Raw genomic sequence first — 20,133 nt, 5'->3', positions numbered from 1 at the left:
ACAAATGTGAATAGATAAGTGGGCCAGAAAACCTAGCCGATCACTGAGGAAGGTGCAAATATGCATCTATGTTTCAGCAAATAAATTTTTGTTAGTGTAAAATGTAAGGAGGATTAAGGAAATCTGGGAAGCGTTCTACAGTGCGCACACACAGCTGATTCTGCTCCCCATCGCCGCCACTCAGCAGACAAGTAATCATATCCGTAGCATGCAGTCACAGGTAAATGAAGGTAGCAGGGTGCATGTGCATCCATGACGTCTCCTTCTCAAGGCTTCGAAAATGTGTTGTTACACAAACTGGTGCGGCTGTCCCAGGGAGTGCTGCTGAACAACCGCTTAACACCAGTAAAGCCGAGCTCACGAGCTGCTCTGCAACAATAGCATTGTGCACACATCCACTTTCGTACTGCTGATCTTCCGATTGAAAGGGACCGTGAGCAAAATCAACAACAAACAGTGTCACGGATCATGAGGCACTTCAAGATCACATTTTTCTGATTACAATGGAAACCAAGATCCCACTTCAACTTCATATTGCCAAGCATTTCTCAAAGCAAAAAGAGAAAAAAAAGCAATGGGAAAGATTTTCTTAATATATACTTATTTATTTTTCACCAAGACTCATGCCCAACTTGTTCTGTGGACAGTTTTGACCCCATAAGCTGCTGCCACAGTGTTTTTTTTTTATTGCGTAACATAGAGTAGAATGCTCATTGAAAAGTAGACTCATGAGTTAACACATATTAGAGATTCTACACTGTGATCAAGTCGTGATTTAAATGCGGCAATGATTCTTGTTCGTAATCACGTAATACCATGTTGTCACAACCTAAACCAAAATGGCTAGAGGAAGTGTTCAGTCACCCATTCATCGCGCAAATATTTATTGCAGACAAATGTCCGCACAGCCGGCAGGAAATAAAAAGAAATGACGCCCCCGAAGATACATCTGCACTGCACACCGATGTTTTCACGCAAGTCACACAGTGCAGCCGGCCACTCGTAACCCGAGCACCCATAACAACAACATGCACTGAATGGTGCACCAAGGCGCAAAAGGATGCCGGCGTTGCTTTTTTCGCCGCAAAAACAGTCTGACGGCCGTGCAGCCAAGATCGTGTCCACGACCGGCTATTACTTGGCGACCTGTTCGCCGGCGCCGCCTCCGTGCTCCGTAGCCCCCGATTTGTTAGTTCGCTCGACCGCCGCTGCTCTCGGTGGCGCCACGACTTACCCCCACGCCGAGTGCGGGCTGGCGTAGCGGTAGCAGTCGCGGTTTCTTCGTTGTGTTTTTGTGCGCGTCTGCACACCGCGTTTCCGGCTGTTCTGCTTGCTTCCAGCATACGTGCTAAGAATTTAATTATATCTGACAGCCTTTAGCTTTCGTAGGCCGTGAAAATCATCGCCCACGATGGTTTACTGCTGCATTCCGCTCTGTAAATCAAGCGGGCGCCAGTCTCTCAGTCTACTACTACTGCCATCATAGCAGGCATGGACCGGGGAGGGCTGTCGTACCCTACTTTGGTTTTCGTAGGGTTCGTCAGCCGCCTGGAAGGTGCTGCATCAAGTGTGGCTCCTGTGCTTGTTAGGGGGCCAAGACCGCTTAAGAAGTTTGCAGACCTAGCGCTAGCTGCCATCACTTGCAAAAAATCCGTTTTTTGTGTGCTCGAAGGACGTCACAGAGCCTCACAGAAGGGCCTTGCTAAAGGTGATTGTCCACAAGTTTATGAGGCCATTTTTGTCCAATTTTGCCTCCGATCTGACAGGAGAGCACGCCAAACGAAAAATGATAAATGCCAAACCAAAATCACGGAAGGTCCCAAAAGTGTAAGGATCTGGCTGGCGTCAAATAAAGTTCTGGCCACGACCGGCTATTGTGTCTGGCTAAGAAGCTTTTCGACTCTGGTTTTATTTATTTTTCATGTAGAGTGCGTCTTGAAATGATTAACACTCGGGTGAACGCTCCTGAAAACAAGGGAGAAAGAAGTGTGCATAGCGCGCTTTTTATCGTAAATTGGCGTAAAGAAGAGTGGCTTCGCCCTGGGATGCTGGTACAGAGCAGAAGCAATCGTGTTGAAATTGTGCAGCTGTGTGCGCAAAAAAAAAAAAAAAAACGCCGCTCGAGTAGCGCGCCGGAGCCGCGCCCACCAGTACAACCAGTCTTTGGGCTTGTTTTAACTGCAAAACTGCTGCTCTGAGAAAAAAAAATTACCACTAGCAACCTCTAGTCGGTTACAGCTTTTTGTGGCTATGCAGGGGAAGCTACGAGTGCGAGACGCCGGCTTCTGCGCTGTTATCACGCGCTCACGAGCCAAAGAAGCAGGCGTGTTACCTGGCAGCTCGCGCTCGTAACTACCACTGTATACAGAAAACTGTCCACGATTATTGCATGTGATTAATATTAACACGTCTTTGCGGTGCGTGCTTAAAAAACGATGCGGTTTAACTCGGCCTACTGGCCACATGCCAGCGCAAGCGTACTGAAGCTAGCAGAAGCGTACGGCGGGCGCTGCCGCCGAAATGAGGGTAACCTGTGGCGCCACCTGTTGCGGCGCGCCGTCTCTCCTGTAGAGTCACGTGATATTTACCCGGACACGCGCCGCCGTAGGAGCCGGCGTAGTGAGCAGGTCGCCAAGTAATAAAGCCGGTCGTGATCGTGTCACGTTGCACACACAGCAGTACTCGAGCACAGTGCCCGCACGAATCGCGATCAAAATGGTAATGGATACGTAGCAGAAATAACGTCCTGTGGTCGCGATCCCTGCAACCATCGCAACGAATGCGACTAGCTGCGCAACGCCACATCATTTCAGCATTCGGAAAGCACGGCGTCCGTCGTGAGCTTTCGCAGGTGCACATTTCGCTGCCCTGACGTAAAAGCACTCGTTCCGATCGCAATCATGTTCACCTCGCGGACACTTGTCACTGTGCTGTGCAGCTCATGCACGCACAAGAAATTCACCGTGAGCAGCTGTTACTCGCCGCTGTCCGTGATGTTCCTCGCAGGAATTAGGAACGCTTGCAACAACCACAAACAGCTCCATATAAACACTTCGCGACAACGCCAACGCTTAGGTCTTGCGTCGGTTTGAAGAGGCGCTCTGTCAACTCCATCAAATTAAACAACGGGGAGTAGGGAGGTTAGCTTTGGGAGCACATTGCAATGCACCAAATCAGGGGGTACAGGGTGATATGGGATGGGTGTCTTTCGAGAGCAGAGAGGCTAGCAGTAAGATAGCATTTGAGGAACGATTGAGAAAGATGGAGGAAAAGCAGTGGGCTAGGAAAGTTTTCAGATACCTGTATATAAAGAATGTTGACACGAAATGGAGAAAGCGAACTAGAAAATTGACAAGCAAATATCTGGACAGCAGTAAGGGGGCAAATCAGCAATTATCGGTTAAGAAAAAGGTTAAATAAACAGAGAGAGCTCTGTGGAAAACAGGGATGCTGACGAAATCGGCACTGGGGACATACCGGACCTTTAAACAGGAAATTGTCAAAGGAAATATCTATGCATGATAATTGTAGGGGAAGCTCTTTGTTGTTTGAGGCCAGGACTGGAGTTTTGCGGACTAAGACGTATAGAGTCAGGTACCATGAGATGCACACGTTGTGCATTGCGTGCGGAGAGGAGGAGGAAACGGCTGAACACTTGATACTTTTCTGTAAAGGGCTTCACCCTACAGTGGAAAGCAGCGGGGCTGACTTACCCAAAGCATTGGGGTTTAGGGATAGTGAAGGGAAAGTGGATTTTAAGAGGTTAGAAGTAACCAAGCGAAGGTTATACGACTGGTGGCTAAAAGCAAGACAGGAGTAAAATTTCACAAGACATGGCTAGGTGGCTTGAGCCACCGCCCGATTTAAAGGGTTCAGCCGTATCCATCCATCCATCCATCCATCCAGCGTAGATGATTACAGAATTCAACTAGGGGAACTGTCGCTCACCATTTCTGCACGCGGCGAAGTTCGCAGTCGCTCTGAACACTCGTAACAACAGGTGGCCAATATAATATGCTTCGCGACAAAACTGCCACTGCCCAGGCCTAGCTCCCCAGTTCAGTCAACGGACGGCCATCTTGAACCTGCAGAAGCGAGATGTCACTGACGTCACGGAAAAACCAGGCAATATTTGCAGGAGGAGGAGGAAGATAAACTTTATTTTCGTCGACCAAGGTAGCAGTTGGTGTGGGGTTATAGCCCCATCAAGTGGCCATGAGCCCGTGGCGTTCGGCGACTTCTAGGGCTCTTGTCACAACCCGGATCTGTGTGTCCGAGTCAGAACTGAGCAATGCGGCCTCCCACTGGTCTGATTCGAGAGTAGTAGTTGGTGTTTAATCAAAAATATAATAAAAAGGAAGTTAAAGATTTTTGCTCACCCCGGCATCTGCCATCACTGTATCGGCGGCACCTGAGCTGCGGCAGCGGAAATAAAGGATAGAAGGCAGTATGAAGAAGAGAAATGAAAAAGGTGAGGGGACAGCAAGCTGCAAACCTCGCGAAGGGGAGTCCTGAGGGCAAGCCCAGAGTATGTGGGATAGAGTGGCGTGTTGGCCACATAGTTGACAGGAGGGAGAGTAGGCTCCAGGTTTATGCGGGCATATATCGCGGGGTTGGGGAAGGTGTTCGTTCGGAATTGCCTCCACGCAACCTCTTGGGGTTTGGTGAGAGAAATATGTGCAAGGGGAGATAGAAGCCTACCTAAACGGTAGTGCACTGGAACTGTCGCAGGACGGGCAACAACACATCCCGGTCGACGAATCTTGGGGCATGATTGAGCGCCGCCTCGTTCCCTGGATGGGATGAGTGCGCAGGGACCCAGACCAATTGAATCGGGCTGAGTTGGTCCTTGGCGGAGCAGAGGAGAGATAGGGTTACGGGGGAGACCCGGCCTTTGGCGAAATTACAAATCGCAGATTTAGAGTCGCTGAAGATGGTTTCTGCAAAGGTGGAGACCCGCCTCCTCGGCCTCTTCAGACGATCTGACGGGAATGGAGCACGCAACCAACGGCCGTCCACAGTAGTTTACAATCGCGAGCGAAAAAACATCGCGATCATAGTATACGGCGGCGTCGACGCGCAGACCGCTGTCTGATCTGTTAAATACTTTTTATGCAGAGACTTAGCCCTGTCCTTGCGGCGAGCGACATGATACTCTGGGTGCATGTTTGTCAGGGGAGGGGTAACGATAAGGTTGCTGTGCATATGGGGCGGAAGCTGGGCCTTGTCGGCGACGGTCATTTCGAAGCTTATTCCAAGCTTGTCGAGTATGTGACGCTCCGTGGAGGTGTGGGTGAGACGCTCGTACTGAGCGGTGAGATGAGCTTCCGAGAGCTCCGCCACAGTGTTGTATACCCCTAATGCCAGTAGTTTATACGTGGGGGTCCGGTGGGGGAGATGGAGAGCCGCCTTGTATGCCTGTCTAATAAGGCAGTCAACGCGGTCCCGTTCCTGGCAGCTAAGGTAGAGGTAAGGGAGGGCATTTGTGAGGCGACTGATGACAAACGCCTGAACAAGACGTCGGAGGTCAGCCTCTCGCATGCCTTTATGTTTATTAGCAATGCGACGAATTAGACGAATGGTCTGCGAGACAGAGACTGTGCGTTTAGCCAGAGTGTCGGTGTTTCTCCGATTACTCTGGATGAGAAGCCCCAATACCCTAAAGGTGGATAGCTCGCGTATGGGTTGGCCACTAGCAGTAATGCAGGTGGGAGGATGTCCGTGCAGGCCGGGTTGACCTCGAATGAGCAGCAGCTCGGACTTCTGAGGTGAGCACGAGAGGTCGACTCCGGCTACGTGGCGCTCAATGACATCCACCGTTTGCTGAAGTGCGATTCAACCTAAGCATCGTTGCCTGTTGAAATCCAGAGGGTGATGTCGTCTGCGTATAAGGTATGGAATAGCCGGTGGATAGCGTCTAATTTTGAAGGTAGCGTGAGCAAGGCGACATTGAAAAGAAAGGGGTACAGAACGGATCCTTGGGGTGCAATTGCTACCTAAGGTTATAGGGTCAAAGAGGAGAGAGCCAAAGCTAATTTCAGCTGTACGACCAGAGATGAAGGTGCGTATATACTCGTAGGTATGGTAACCAGGATTTAGTAGGGAGAGGTTAGCGAGAATAGCTCCGTGCGAGACATTGTAAAATGCTTTAGTTAAATCAAGCCATAGAATAGCCTTTGTGCCCGCTCTGGTAGAGGGGCACAGTATCCCTCGAAAGAGCTGGAGCATAATGTCTTGCGTAGAGAGATCTGAGCGGAAGCCAATCATAGCGCGAGGTAGGAGATCATTATCTTCAGCATAATGATTAAGACGGTTGAGAATGACGTGCTCCATCAGTTTCCCAGCACAGGAAGTAAGGGAGATGGGGCGGAGGTGTTCGAGAGCGGGCCTGCCATAGGTGGAGGAGACGGCTGTCTGTACTGGATCGATCAGTCGTGGCAGGTTATTCCTGAGTAGTAGCAGAGACATCTGCCTGGAGATTGGAGATCCACTCGTCCAGGTTATTAATCCGGGCAGGAGCGTTCTGAGCACGTATGGAACGAAACTTGTCCCAATTTGTGATTAGGCTTGGGCGACATTTCCGACGGTACGGGAACATGCTGAGGGTGGTCGCGAGGATATAGTGGTCACTGCCTAGGGTATTTACAGTGTTGAGCCACCGATCGATCCGCACGTTTATGCAGAATGTTACATCAGGTGAAGTGTCAACAGACACGCTGTTTCCTACGCGGGTGGGAGTGTGAGGGTCAGTAATAAGGGTGAAGCCCAGTTCCTGTGCCCGTAACCACAGATTGTTACCCTTCCGGTTGGCGGCGCGGTAACCCCAAGCGGGGTGGTGGGCATTGAAATATCCCACAATGAGGAGACCTGAATGGTGCGCGAGCTTGTTGACACGGGAAAGAAGTAGGGTGAAGTCGAGTCTTCTGTCTTTTGGGGAGCTATAAAGGTTAAGAATGAAGAGGCTTTGGTCGCCCTTTTTGCGAGGGAGGAGTTCGAGCAAGACGCTGTCTACGCCAACGTCGTCTAAGGAGTGTTGGACGGCCGGCAGGTTGCGTTGAATCAAAATAGCGGTGTCGGGAGCGGTGACATCTAGGGGGGAGTATGGTTTATAGCCAGGTAGTTTCACTGGGCCATGAGTTTCCTGGAGGGCGATGATATCAGGGGGGATCTCCGAATTTTGGACGTACTGCTGCAGGTTGCCTCGCTTGCGGCGAAGCCCCCTGCAGTTCCATTGCCACACGTTAAGTAGGTGGCGGGGCGTTATGGTGAAGTTTGGTTGAAGCTAAGATGGGTTTGGGGGCTGTAGCGGGAGGTAAGCGATCGTATCGTTTAACCCGTGTCGTGAGGAGGGCGGCCGATGCGTCTACCCTAGCTTCAAGACCTGTGACACGTGTTTGGAATTGTTGCATGAGGATGTTAAGTTGTTGTTGGATTTGCTGCTGTATCTGTTGTTGGAACTGGTGCATTTGCTGTTGGATTGGTCGGGATAACTCAGCAAATTTCGCTTCGAGCTTAGCATCAATTTTAGCCTCTAATTTGTCTTCTAGGCGAGCCTCAAATTCCTCGAGGTCGGCAAAATTAACGTATCGTTCTGAGCGGGAGGTAGATTTCCGCTTAGAGGGTGGACTTGAGGTTGTATCTTTTGGTTGCGGTGGAGCAGATGTGGACGCCTGAGGCGAGGTGGTGGGAACAGGTTGAAGGGGTAGAGTAGGATTTGTTTGAGATGGATCGGGTGCAAAGGGTGGACGCTTTAAATAACCGTTTTCTTGCTGTAGTCTAAAGTTGCTAGCTTTAAGGGCTGTTATCTCGTCGCGCAGGGCTTGCAGCTCTGAATAGCGAGACTGAGACTCTGAGAGGGGGAAGCCGCGACTGCCCAGCTCACCTGATTTTTCGGGGAGGACTCTCGGCGAGGAGACAACCTGGAGGCCAGGGGTGGAAAGGACCGTGAGCGACTCCGGCTGGAGCACCGGTAAGAGGAGGAAGAGCGGTCGGAATCCATTTTGGCTGAGGTGTTCTCAGACCCTTGGCGACGGGTTCGGGATCGGGAACGATGAGAGCTGAAGGCACTGTCTGAGTTCGCAGCATGTAGCTGGCGTTGCAGTACGACAGGAGGCGCTTTGTAGCGGCGTTTACACTTGGAGGAACCAGTCTGGTGAGGACAAGCTACACAAGTGGGGGTGCATTCACGGGCCTGGTCAGGGTAGCGAGCTCCGCAGTGAGGACACATGGAGAGCTTGGGATGCGGTCAAACGTCCTCTCGGTGTCCCGTTATGCGACAGTTAAGGCAGGCTTCCACCTTGTTCTTGAAGATGTAGCAGCGCACAGCATTGCCGGCGTAGGAGACTTGGCGGGGGACCATCGTCCCAGCGAAAGTGATGGCAATAGATTGGGTCTTGCCTAAACGGCGGGCGTAGAGAATACAGTGTTCTGGATTCTGGGGTATCAAGTACTCCATGATTTCCTCCTGCATCTCATCCACGTTTTGGTGGTGAATGATACCTCGGGGGTATGCGCCTGGTGGGGGCCAAATAGGTAGCAACTGGGTAGCTTGTCGGACCCAGGATGATTGCCTTGAGCTTCGTATAAATAATGGCGCTGTCCCGGTTCGGGGTGCCAAAGGTTCATCTTTAAGCAGCGCGAAACACAGGACAAGAGGAAGAAACATGAGACGACACGAGCGCTTTGTTTCATGTTTCATCTCATGTTTCTTTCTTTTGTCCTGTGTTTCGCGCTGCTTAAAGTTGAATACATTCCAACTCGCCCAGTTTTCTGTTCTCGTGCCAAAGGTGAGGGTGTTGTGAATGAAATTCACCCGAAGGCGGTCCTCTGCGGTGTCGGAGTAGGTCAAATCAATGCTTGAGGTGATTGCTCTGCGAAAAATGTTCTCGCCCCAGACACGCAGATTGAGGCCCCCGCGAGGGCGAATGATGACTTCAAAGTCTTCAAAAGGGAGGCGTGGCAGTGATGGAGCGCGGCGAGGCAGCTTACTTGACGAGGAGGGAGGTGGCTGTTGGGACGCGTAAGGCGACGCCGTCAGCGGTGGCTTGGGAGTGTGTTTCGAAGATGATGAAGCGTAGCAGTGGGCTACATAGGTCCAGTCCGTGGGTATATACTCTTCAGGGGCTAGATCCTCCTCCTCCTGGGTGACGACGTCCATGCTTGGCGAAGCACTGGGCCCGGCTGCGAAGCGGAGCCTACCGCTCGGTGGAAACAAGCGTCCATGTAGGTCACAAAAATGGAGTGCTGGTCCCGAAAATGGGTTGGGCAAGTGCCGGGCACCTTCATTAACTTCGGGAGACACGATAAAATTCAGTGGAAAGTGAAAAGTGGGTCAAAATAGGAAAAATAGCTGGAGCGCATACGCACCCGCGTCTGCACACCAGAATCCGAAACTATGTCCCCAATAGCTGCAATCCGGTCGCCGGCCGAACTCGCTCGCCCGCTCGAAAGTTGAGTTTGACCAACTTTCCATCCGTTCGCCGGACGGGGTGGATCCGCTCGCCCGCTCGCCAAGCGGGCCTGGCGGAAGCCGCTTAAAAACGATCGTACGACGGCCCTTAGAATACCTCTTTTAACGTTGTGGAAAAGCGCTTGCGCGGTTCTTGGTTAATCCTCCGGGCACAGGATTCATTTCCAGCATGTGTAGGCAGCTGAAGTGCCAGGTGTTTGAGGAAAGACTTAAGTAATTTTAAAGAATAGGGTTTTTGAGATAAAAATATGGCTTTTGCAGCTCAGTATCACCAGTGTTGGCGGACGCCGGAAAGCCGCTGAATTCTCTATAAGTAGTATGCCGGTTCACTAGTTTCTGATAGTTAACTTTTTAACTATCACAGCTAGGCAACTGGGCCCGCTTGCACAAATCTCGTTAGTCCAGTCTAACTCCAAACTTCAATCGCAGCTCATTGGAGTTCATCTTCCCTAGCCGAAATTGCATGAAAGAAACTAGCCTGCAACAAGGCAGGAAATCAAGCTTTCAATGCGGCGGAAACCTAGCATGCTTGGGGCAGTCTCAACGAAAACTTTTGCCAGTCTTCTCCAACATGGCTGCCGTGCGATTGATCCGCCTGGAGTTGCTCGCCGATCGGCTGTTGCACCGCGAACGCGTGTTTCGTGACAGGACCGATCCGCTTGACACATTCAGCAAGGAGCAGCTGCAGCGCCGCTTACGCCTCGGGCGGGAAGGCATTTCTCGCCGAGCCAAGCCAAGCTTCTTCGCTCCGAGATCGAGCCCTCGATGCGTAGGGGCGTTCGGAGCGGCGCTTTGTGCACCGAGCTGCAGGTGATGCTGGCACTGAAGCTTTTTGCCTCCGCCTGTTTCCGGGATTACTGCCTGAGTTGTGATCGGCGCCCACGGATCTACAGCAAGCCGCACAGTACGCCGAGTTGCTGTCGCCCTCGTCCGCCGCAGCAAAGATTGGTTCTGGTAAGCCTGTCTCCAGCCTTCTATCTTTCCCTCTATGTTGTTACTGCCGCTTGCTTTCTTTGGCTCTGCGTATTCTCGCATGCATTTTAACCAGTTGCGCGGCTTGGAACATCAGCTGTCGTACGTACGACGTCTCAAATGCGTAAGTACCTTTTTTCACGCGAAAGGATCGCAAATAGTTTGTATAGTTGTCGCTGGCCGTGAATAATGTTTTGTTCAAGCGCGTATTTCTTGATTCTGTTCTTTCGAGTCGACATCGTGCGAGGCTGTGTGATGGTCAGGTGAGATTAATATTAGTATAAATGTGACTCCCTTAATATGTGCGCGTGCGAGTGTGTGCAAGCCCACGCATGACGTCGGCGTGAAAGTAAAGGTTACCACCCCCGTTTTCTTTTCAGTTGGCCGTCGCCTAGCCAACTGCGGAAAGCCCAAGGCGGCTTCTACGCTGTCGCCGGCTTTCTTTGCGTCGTTGACGCGATCGACGGCACCCATGTGCGGATACAGGCTCCCGAAGGGAGTGAAGAAGCGTATGTCAACCGCCACTTTTATCACTCGATAAGCGTGCGGCTGGTGGTTGACAGCCACTGCCGCATCATCGATGTCGTCGCAAGGTGGCCGGGCGGCACTCATGACGCTCGGGTGCTGGCGAACAGCAGCGTGGCCCAACGCTTCGGGAGTGGTGTATACACAGGCTTGCTGCTGGGGGACATCGGCTACCCATGCAGGCCGTGGTTGATGACATCGTTCCAGACTGCGGACACTCCCGGGAAAAGGCGCTACAACGCTGCGCACGGCACAGCGAGGGCGATTGTGGAGAGGTGAGTCTTGATGCTTAGGTGGAATGGAAAGCAAACTCAGGTACCTGCTGCTAGTTACGCTCTATTGTGTATACGCCTTGTTGAGATGTGAGGAACGCATGAAAAGAACAAACGCACACAGCTCTATTTACACGGCTTCACTCTGATGGCAGTGCGCGAGTACTCGGCCATGCCACTGTGGGAAAATATGGCATAGGTGTGCACTATTGGTCAGTTTTTTTTTTACATTCTGATTATGCTGTTCAGACAATAGGGCATTAAAACAAGCCACGTAAACCTCCCCTTAGCACACGGCCTGTGGATGTCAGCACCACCCTTATTTTAGGCATGGTATGATGTTTAATTTATTCTGATTAGTAATAATTTCACTATGGTGGGTCCTCATAAGTGCACTGTGCTTTCTGCATTGCGTTGGAATATTCAGCAAAGTGAAAATTTACATTACTCAGACTTTCAGACTGTTAGTGCATGGTGCAGAGGCTCTATTTTTTTTTCCTTTTTTTTATGCCTCACCATAATTTATGTTAGTGCATGGTATACAGTTTACAGATAGCAGCTTTCAAGACACATATCCTGAGGTAGTCGCATGTTTCAATATTTGCATGCTACTGCCATGTTTGAGGGTGCCTGCGGCAGTTACGGGTGATACTTCGCTTTTACAAGACGATCGGGCAGCTGAAGCAGCGTTTCCACTGTCTGCATAGGGAGCTCCGAATGGCACCTCACCGGCGTTCAACAATCATCTTTGCCTGCTGTGTGCTGCACAGCATTGCCAAATAGTATGCATGCAGTAGCGATGAGGAATGTGTGCTACCACCAGAGGTGCCAGCTCCTCCCAGTGGCATGGCTGATGATGGGAGCACAGTGCAAAACGCGCTGGTGCAGCAGAACTTTTCTCACTGTAAGTATCATGGTTTTTGTCTAATTTCTCAAATAAGTAAAGGGGAAATATGTTATCCCCTGTGTTACCTTTCTAACATATTTTGCCCTGGACTACATGAATGCCCTTGCTGAATGTGCAGTGCTTTTGTCATAACTGATGACAAGGAGACAGCGAATAGGAACATGTTTTATTTTCTTTGTGTACACAACGAAAAACTAAGATCAGTGACAAACACCTAAAAAGTTGATAAATGCATCTTTTTATTATGCACACAGGAAAAACCTTTATTTCAAAATGCAAACAAGAGAAATAAGTACAAGAAACGTAAACATTATTAAGGCAGACATCTGATTGCTTGCTGCTTCTTAGCATGTCATATATGTATTCTGAACTCGTGCAGACAAGATGATCGTTCTTCAAACACTGCTGCTAAAACTTAGAATGACGTATATTGCCAGAAAAGTGCAAGTTGAAATAAGGAATTCAGCCACACCAATCACATCATGTACACAGCGACAACTGATTCACTTGAGCAGCACATACTGCTTTAAGAAATGGTTGCAGCACGACTAGACACATATCACATACAAGTGTTCTTTTGCAACAGTATGAAAACTAAATAATCATATCACATGTACTGTGCGATGTCAGTGCATGGTGAAGAACCACAATTGATTGAATTCATCTGAGCCCTCTACAAAAGTGTCTCTCATAGCCTGAGTCACTTTGGGTTGTTAATCCCCATAAAAGCAAAAGTAAATTACAGCTCAGAAAAAGAAAAGGCTCAAAGTGTAATGGGGCTCCAGAAATAACAGATCTGCATCCACAAACTCTGCGGCTTCCTTTGGCACAAGTTATGTTCAATCTTTGTCCAATTAAGAACAACATTAGATCATTTGTTTTCATTTGGTTTTATGGAGTTTAACGTCCCATAGCAACTAAGACTATGAGGGGCACTGCAGTGGACGGATCCGAATAATTATGGCCATCTGGAGTTCTTTAACGTGCACCGAGATCGCATAGTACATGGACATTGAATGAGGGAAGATAGGATCTCTAAAAACGGAATAACAGATAATCTTTGCTATAAAGCCACTCAGCTTCAGTCCCCATCATCTGCCATCCCATTGGTCCTTTCTTTAAGTTCGAGCTCTAGTTTTTTTATCTCGAGCCTACGTCTCTCTTTTTTAAGACAAAGTATTTCCAGCTCTAACTCGGCTTTGTGGACCTCTGTTATCATTTGTGCCTGTGTTGCTGCTAAGACTGCATCATCAACAGCTCCATATTTGTTGATGACAGCAACAGCAGCATTGCTGACTGCCTTCCAGCCTTCTGCCACATCTGACACTTTTGCTGCTGCTTCTGTTGTTGCTCCTGTTGCCCTCAATTCAACATGAGCAGCTCTTTTTCTGGATTTCAGGACGTCATGTTCCAGCTAAACATTTCTTCTGTTAAATGGAGGCTCTGATTCTGCTGGGCTGGCCATGAGAGATGAGGAGCCGGAGGTCCCATTGCTGCTGGTGCTTGCTGCCCTCTTGTGTTCACGGCTGCTGGCTCTCCAGCTGCTGCTAATGCCTGCGCTTGGGTGGGAACTACTGCTGCTTCCACCACCACTGGTTCTCGGACAGTGTCATCATGCAGACACGATATGCCATCTTGATGTGGTGGGCTGCCTTGGTTGCCAGCTTCTGAGCCGGCTGTCTCCCCATCTCTTTCCGTAGGATCAAATGTGTAAAACACTGCTTCATCGACCACATCCAGTGGGGCTTGCTAGTCAATGTACACTTCGGTCAGGCTGCTGTCATGTAGCTGGTGCTGCTGCCCTGGCTCATGAGCAGTGCCTGTCAAAGCCTGGTCGGCGTCGTCTTCAAGGAGCCTGTATGAATTATCTGTGCCTTTAGTGGTCCTTCACATCAAAAGAGAGTTTGCTGAACAAGTAAGCCACTGGCAGGAATGCATTTCTGTTTGTAGTAATAATACTGCTGTGTACAGACTAGATTTGTCTCTTGAGGTTTAAGACTTATTTGTACAAGAAGTGCTGCAAGATGGGCTTACAATGTGCCACTAATTTTTGGCAGACTGTGCATAATGTTGAATGTGTGAAAGTTTTAAACAGTTTCTCGCAAGCAAATAAGTGCCATTATGCAAGATAGCTGCCTAAAAGTCATGCTTCACAATGTACACACATAAATCTAGTGATTTGTTCCTGTCTTGTGTGTGTGTGCTCGCATTCTCTACTTACTGTACCCCGATTTAGTGTGTCTTCACTTAGCAGCAACTCAACATCATATATTGCACAATTTCCACCCCATAACTCTTTCTTTCAGTGGCTGAACATGATGAACAGAGTAATTGCGGTTCATTGCACTCGGGGAGTCATATTATACTTACTCATCTTGGTTTACAGCATCAGGTATGCCCTCCAACATTGGGTTGTCTGCTCCGACGATGTCTCTGACAGTCTCCAGCAGGGCAGGCAGCGCATACTCATTACTACCAGCACCTACACACATTAACAAATACTGCATTAGGAATTCGCATTAGCATTGCCTTAGAATGTTTAGCATTACAAGGAATACTATACAATAAAATGCAGCACTCAGCAGCCATCCCTAGCAGCGAAAGTTCAGTATTGTACTCTGTATTTTTGCGTAGGACATGCCATTATGCTAATTGCTTTATTTTTTTACCCAAGAGCCTGTGGTAATAAATATTGTCGCTTCGAAATCTGTCGTGCCCAGCGAACACTATTTGCCGAAGTGTTGCAAGCGACTTTCCTACTTCTCTTCTTTTGTTACATTTCTGTATAAATATTCACTGCTTGTATTTCTGGCATGTGCATAAAATAAACCTTCTTGTGCATTGCTACCATTGCCTCTGGCTTGTATAGTGCTACATGTGGTAGAGCAAATTTTAGTGTGTGTCTGGACTGGCAGCTCCTGATTATGAACTTCAACTGCTGCACGAATGTGAAGTTCAACAAATCAGACATCATTCAGAATAAATAAGTGGGCGTTGCAAGTGAAAGAACAGCATAGCGACAAACAATATGCTGAAATACAACCACATTTTTTTTTATACACTCCTTTTCCTTGATGCAGTTTTGTCCTTTTGAGATTTTGTAAAACTTTCCTTGCTAAGAAGAGCAAGTTAGTGTCCAATTTTCTTACTTTTGTGGGCTGTAGCTTCACTTCTATCCATTTATCAGAGTGGCAGTCCTTGTAAAAACTTATAGTGAGGCACACTCAACTGCTTTTTTGTCGCTTCCTTAAAATAATAATCAGGAAACACTTCACTTACTCAGCGCTAGTTACAATAAATGCCAGTGGTAATGATAGGGGCCTAATAAATTGTCAGATTTTAATGTTGGCTCAGTAAAATTCTGTTGAACAAATAAACACGAAAATCTCGCACAGGACGCAGCATGCCCGAAAATGTTTTGTACTTGCCGAAATCTATGACCCGAAATTAAACAGGAAGAGTGTGGCTTTTTCTGCCTTCGTTGATCTGTTGTTCATAAACTGTCATACGTGCATGAGAACTTTTCTGAGCTTTCTTAGGCAGAGTCGCTTTCCCGTGCTTCTGTGGAAGGCGGTGTTCATATGCATTACGCTTGACTGATGGGAGCGGGCCATATTCCAGGCAGCTGCAGTCACGTGGAGCACGCCTGCACAAGTTCACTTCGCGACAGAGAGGACCAAACAGCTTGTTCTAAGCATTACGACAAATACAGCATCGTGCGAAACCATTCTGCTGAATGCATCGTTTGAAAGCCGGGTATCTGCGTACTAACCTTGCACTGAATGCAGAGTGCCACAAACTACAGTCCTTCAGCAAAATTACAAATATTGTCAGAGACTCTACAAAATTATCTGTAGTGACCAGTACCACAGCGGAAGTTTTACTACAAAGAGAAGGGATCATGAGATCACTTACTGGTTTGTCTCTCTTGCTGGCGCACGCACTGAATGGTCGTCTTCAGCTGCTGTTTCAGATTTTTCCATTGCTTTTTTTACTTCTTTCACATCTCTCTTTGTAGTGTGGTGCGAATTCAGTTTTATGGAAACTTCTGCCCAAGCTTGATCCAGTTTTTTTCTCATTACAGACGAATTAAATTTGCTAAACAAGGCAGTAGCTTTTTCGCTTATAATATGCACCAAGTCCATTTTCTCATCTTCGCTCCAGTGATTACTCTTGAATCGCTTGGTGGGCGGTTGTGAGGCCATGCTTGAAGTTCGTGTGTGGGTGTCCCGACGTTTGAACCCGGCTCCACTGCTTCTTCAAGAGTGACAGGGGGCAGTTTGGTTTGCAGCTTAAATTGAAAGGCCCAGTGGGGAGGAGGAGGAGCTTTGGGACAGGAAGCGGTGATACTGATACCACGGGTATGGACTTAATTCCTGCGAATGTGAGTCAATGTGCTGGTTTTCGAGAGCTATGCAGGGATTATGGCAGCATGCTTTTGTTTTTGGTTCTGGAAACTGCAGACCAAGTCCCTGTGCAGAGGTTACTTTCTGAGCGTTTGGCATTGTTCGCTTTAAGGGATCGGTGGATGCCTCCGGATTTGTTCGAATCATCCGTCTTTTATGTTGACGGCCCTGCACCGAGAAGCGGCGACTTCCTTGTTAATCCCCGTCGGTGTGTCGACAATAAGCGTGCAGTGCGAGGCAGGCGGCCGTTGACCGGCCAAGGCGACGACAAAGCTAGAGGGAAGGAGAGGGGACGTTTTTCCCGGTACTCCCAGAGGTCCCCGTTTTGCGGCGACAATTAATGCGGCTGCGCGCGGAGGACGGGCGCGCCGCCGTGGGAAAGAGGATACCACAATGTTGAGTTCAAAAAGCGCGGGAGTGTGTCCGGATGTTGACATTGAATAGCGGTCAGCTATTGGACAGCGCGAACGTCTGTCGCCCCCACAACCGACTTCAGGTCGATTCCCCATCTCATTCCTTGTCGGCGGCTAAATCTCCGGCCTAGGTACTGAAAGTACCTACCGTCTACAATAAGTCTGGACTGTAGTTCAGTTTTTTCAGTTTGTGCAAGCACACTACGTCTGCAGGAAAGTCCAGACTTATATTAGGTTATAATAAGAGGAGATTTGGATTTCAGTCTGGACTTAGAGGCTCGCGTTTGTGCAAGCGGGACCTGGTCGCAGTTAGAGATTTGTAGCCGGTCGTTAGTAAAAGGTGGTAGTGCTTTTTTATTAAAATAATAGTAAAAAGGAAGGAAAAGATTTTTGCTATCCCCGGCATCTGCCATCGATACTGAAGCACCTGAGCTGGGGCATCGGAAATAAAGGATAGCAGGCAGAACGGAGAAATGAAATGAGGGGTGAGGGGACAGGAAGAGGGGATAGGGGGAGAAGTAATATGTACAAACTATTTACACAATAAGAAATGTGTCCAGGTTGTGCGCGTGATTAGTTCATTTTAGAGGAATTAAATCACACACGCGCACAGCACTGTGTTGGCTACAACTGGAGTGGGCCGTCCAGTTATTAATCGTTCAAGGTAGAACTCCCGAAGCGTTCGGTCACTGCGTGTAACTACCTGACGGAGAACAGACGGGACGTCAAGCCCACATATCAGTTTTTAGAAATTCGAAAACGCGATTATCGTCGGCACTATGGCTCGACAAAATTTGGCTACATTGTGTCAAAATACATGCGCGTTCGAAAAGCATGCAGGCAAAGCAACCTTTCCAGTGTATGCAACTAGTCAAAAAAGCCTATTTTTGTCAAACCTCATGCAGCGCCAAGGGTAATAGCATTTTATAAATTATAAAAACTGATATGGCTATTAGTAACGGCCGGCTACAAATATCTAATTGCAACTAGGTGCCTAACTCTAACAGTTAAAAAGTTAATAATTAAAAATTTCTTTATTAGCTTACTACTTAAGCCGATTCACCGGTTTTCTGGTGTACACCAACTCTGGTAATGCTATAGTGGATAAGTCATATTTTACCTCAAAAAGCCTGTTTTAGAAAATTACTTTAATGTCTTCCATGAAACACCTGGTATATTGCCACCTAAAGTAACAACAGTGCCGTGGAAAACGCAATTACACGTTCCAGACATTTGGCTGTTTGTTACTGCAAGTAGCTTCTGTATATTTCACGTCACCTTGGGCAGTCTGATCCTCCGGTCATGACCCAATAGAAATTTTTTACTCTAGCTCAAAATATACGATTAAGCTGTGCCAGAAATAATAATAATAATAATTGGTTTTGGGGGGAAAGGAAATGGCGCAGTATCTGTCGCATATATCGTTGGACACCTGAACCGCGCCGTAAGGGAAGGGTAAAGGAGGGAGTGAAAGAAGAAAGGAAGAGAGAGTTGCCGTAGTGGAGGGCTCCGGAATAATTTCGACCACCTGGGGATCTTTAACATGCACTGACATCGCACAACACACGGGAGCCTTAGCGTTTTGCCTCCATAAAAACGCAGCCGCCGCGGTCGGGTTCGAGCCTGGGTACTCCGGATCCTGGACCGGAAGGATTGACCTCGTTCATCTGAGAGAAAGCAACCAGTCTAAATACTGTGTAGGCAGCATTGAGACAACTGCGTGTTACTTTACCGATCATCGGGCAGTGTTTATCTCTGTCAAAACAATTGAATAAATAAACAATCTGTAACAAACTCGCAAAATGCGTAACCAGCGGAGAACTACAGCTCTCACTACGTATATCCTGGCATAGCTGAGCTAAGATACTGGCCAATTTTTTTCCGGTCATGCGGCAGTACTTTAGCCGTCAAGAGTCAAGCCAAGTGAAAGGTCAACCGCAAATCTGGTAAATGTAAACAAACAATATGGCTGGCACAGCGTGGAGACGCGCGAAGCATGTATAACTGACATCCAAAAGGTGAAGCGCTCAGTTACAGCTTTAAGAGAACAAGGTGGGCTAAAATAAAAAAATGTATGATTTTTTGATTTTTCACGATATGAAGTTGCCGTTTTTTTCTTAACAAGATCCAATGTCTCACTTGTGTGAGAACAATTTTTTTTACACAAAAAATGTCATTTTTGGAAAGCTAGGTGGTGGCAAACCATTCCCAATTTTACACTCATCCCAGTAAAACAAAAAAAAATGGTTCCAATTGGACATACCATTTGGTTCCAAGTGAAACGAGTTGGACAGAACTGGTCAGCCAATTGGGCTCATAAATCCAACTTGGTAGTCCATTCGGTTTCCCTAGTTCCAGCTGGGGATTCCAATTGGTTCTGCGTTTCCAATTGGATTACGCAACTGGTTCGTAAGGTTCCAGTTGGCTATCACACTCCAGTTGGATCGCCCAACTGGAACCATTTGAAACCAATTGGCGTTCCCAGTTGGAATCCGGAAAAACCAATTGGAAGCGGATCTCCCAACTGGAAGCTCCAGCTGGAAAATCTAAGAGGTGGTCAGTCATGTCATTTCACTGAGATCTGTATAAATATTTAGCTGGCTATAAAATAGAACACTACACTAATTAGGTTCTTGCAAAACAGACGTTAGCAGCTTAATCTCTCGGATTGTTTTCATAATCTCCATCACCGCGGGCATTCTTAAATTAGATAACTTCGCTTAATGGTCAACCGCCACTGGCTCCATATAGAGGGTCTCATGAAAGGAGCATGTAAGTGACTGCAAATGTGCGGAGAGCTTGAAGGTTGCTTCACTTCCGCCACCGGTTGGCCCGGTATTGCACTGCCTCCGGGTCTGTTCTGTCTGTTGTTGCCAGAAACAAAGAAAAGGAAAGTGCACAGGCCTGCTCACTGGCTCAAGTCGAGCCACAATCGCTACCACGTGCAGATAGTAGGAGAGTTGAAAGATGGGATAGAAAGACAGGATAGTAAAGACGGGCTTAAGACAAGGCCGATCCCGGAGGTAGTGCAATACCGGGCTAACCGGTGGCGGAAGTGAAGCAAACTTCAAACTCTCCACCACATTTCCAAAGATAAGTCCAATTGGACCCGTAACAGATATTCTACGGGATCCGGACGGCTGCCTCCGGGATCGGCCTGGAACATTAT

At 48.3% G+C, this 20,133-nt stretch overlaps 1 long non-coding RNA gene and 1 pseudogene across 1 annotated transcript; one reads left to right on the top strand and one right to left on the bottom strand.

Moving 5' to 3' along the window:
• The first annotated feature begins 10,204 nt into the window (after positions 1–10,204).
• On the top strand, positions 10,205–15,612 carry LOC144131514 (uncharacterized). The gene is made up of 4 exons (XR_013314700.1): positions 10,205–10,423; positions 10,822–11,241; positions 11,905–12,142; positions 13,545–15,612. It is a non-coding gene; the product is annotated as an uncharacterized LOC144131514 (long non-coding RNA).
• Positions 15,613–19,965: 4,353 nt separating this feature from the next.
• On the bottom strand, positions 19,966–20,133 carry LOC144116779 (U2 spliceosomal RNA; annotated as a pseudogene).

This window comes from Amblyomma americanum, chromosome 1 (assembly GCF_052857255.1).
Source record: "Amblyomma americanum isolate KBUSLIRL-KWMA chromosome 1, ASM5285725v1, whole genome shotgun sequence".
NCBI classification, from domain to species: Eukaryota; Metazoa; Arthropoda; class Arachnida; order Ixodida; family Ixodidae; genus Amblyomma; species Amblyomma americanum.
Note: the sequence above shows the minus strand (reverse complement) of the source record. Positions and strands in the feature narration are given on the sequence as shown.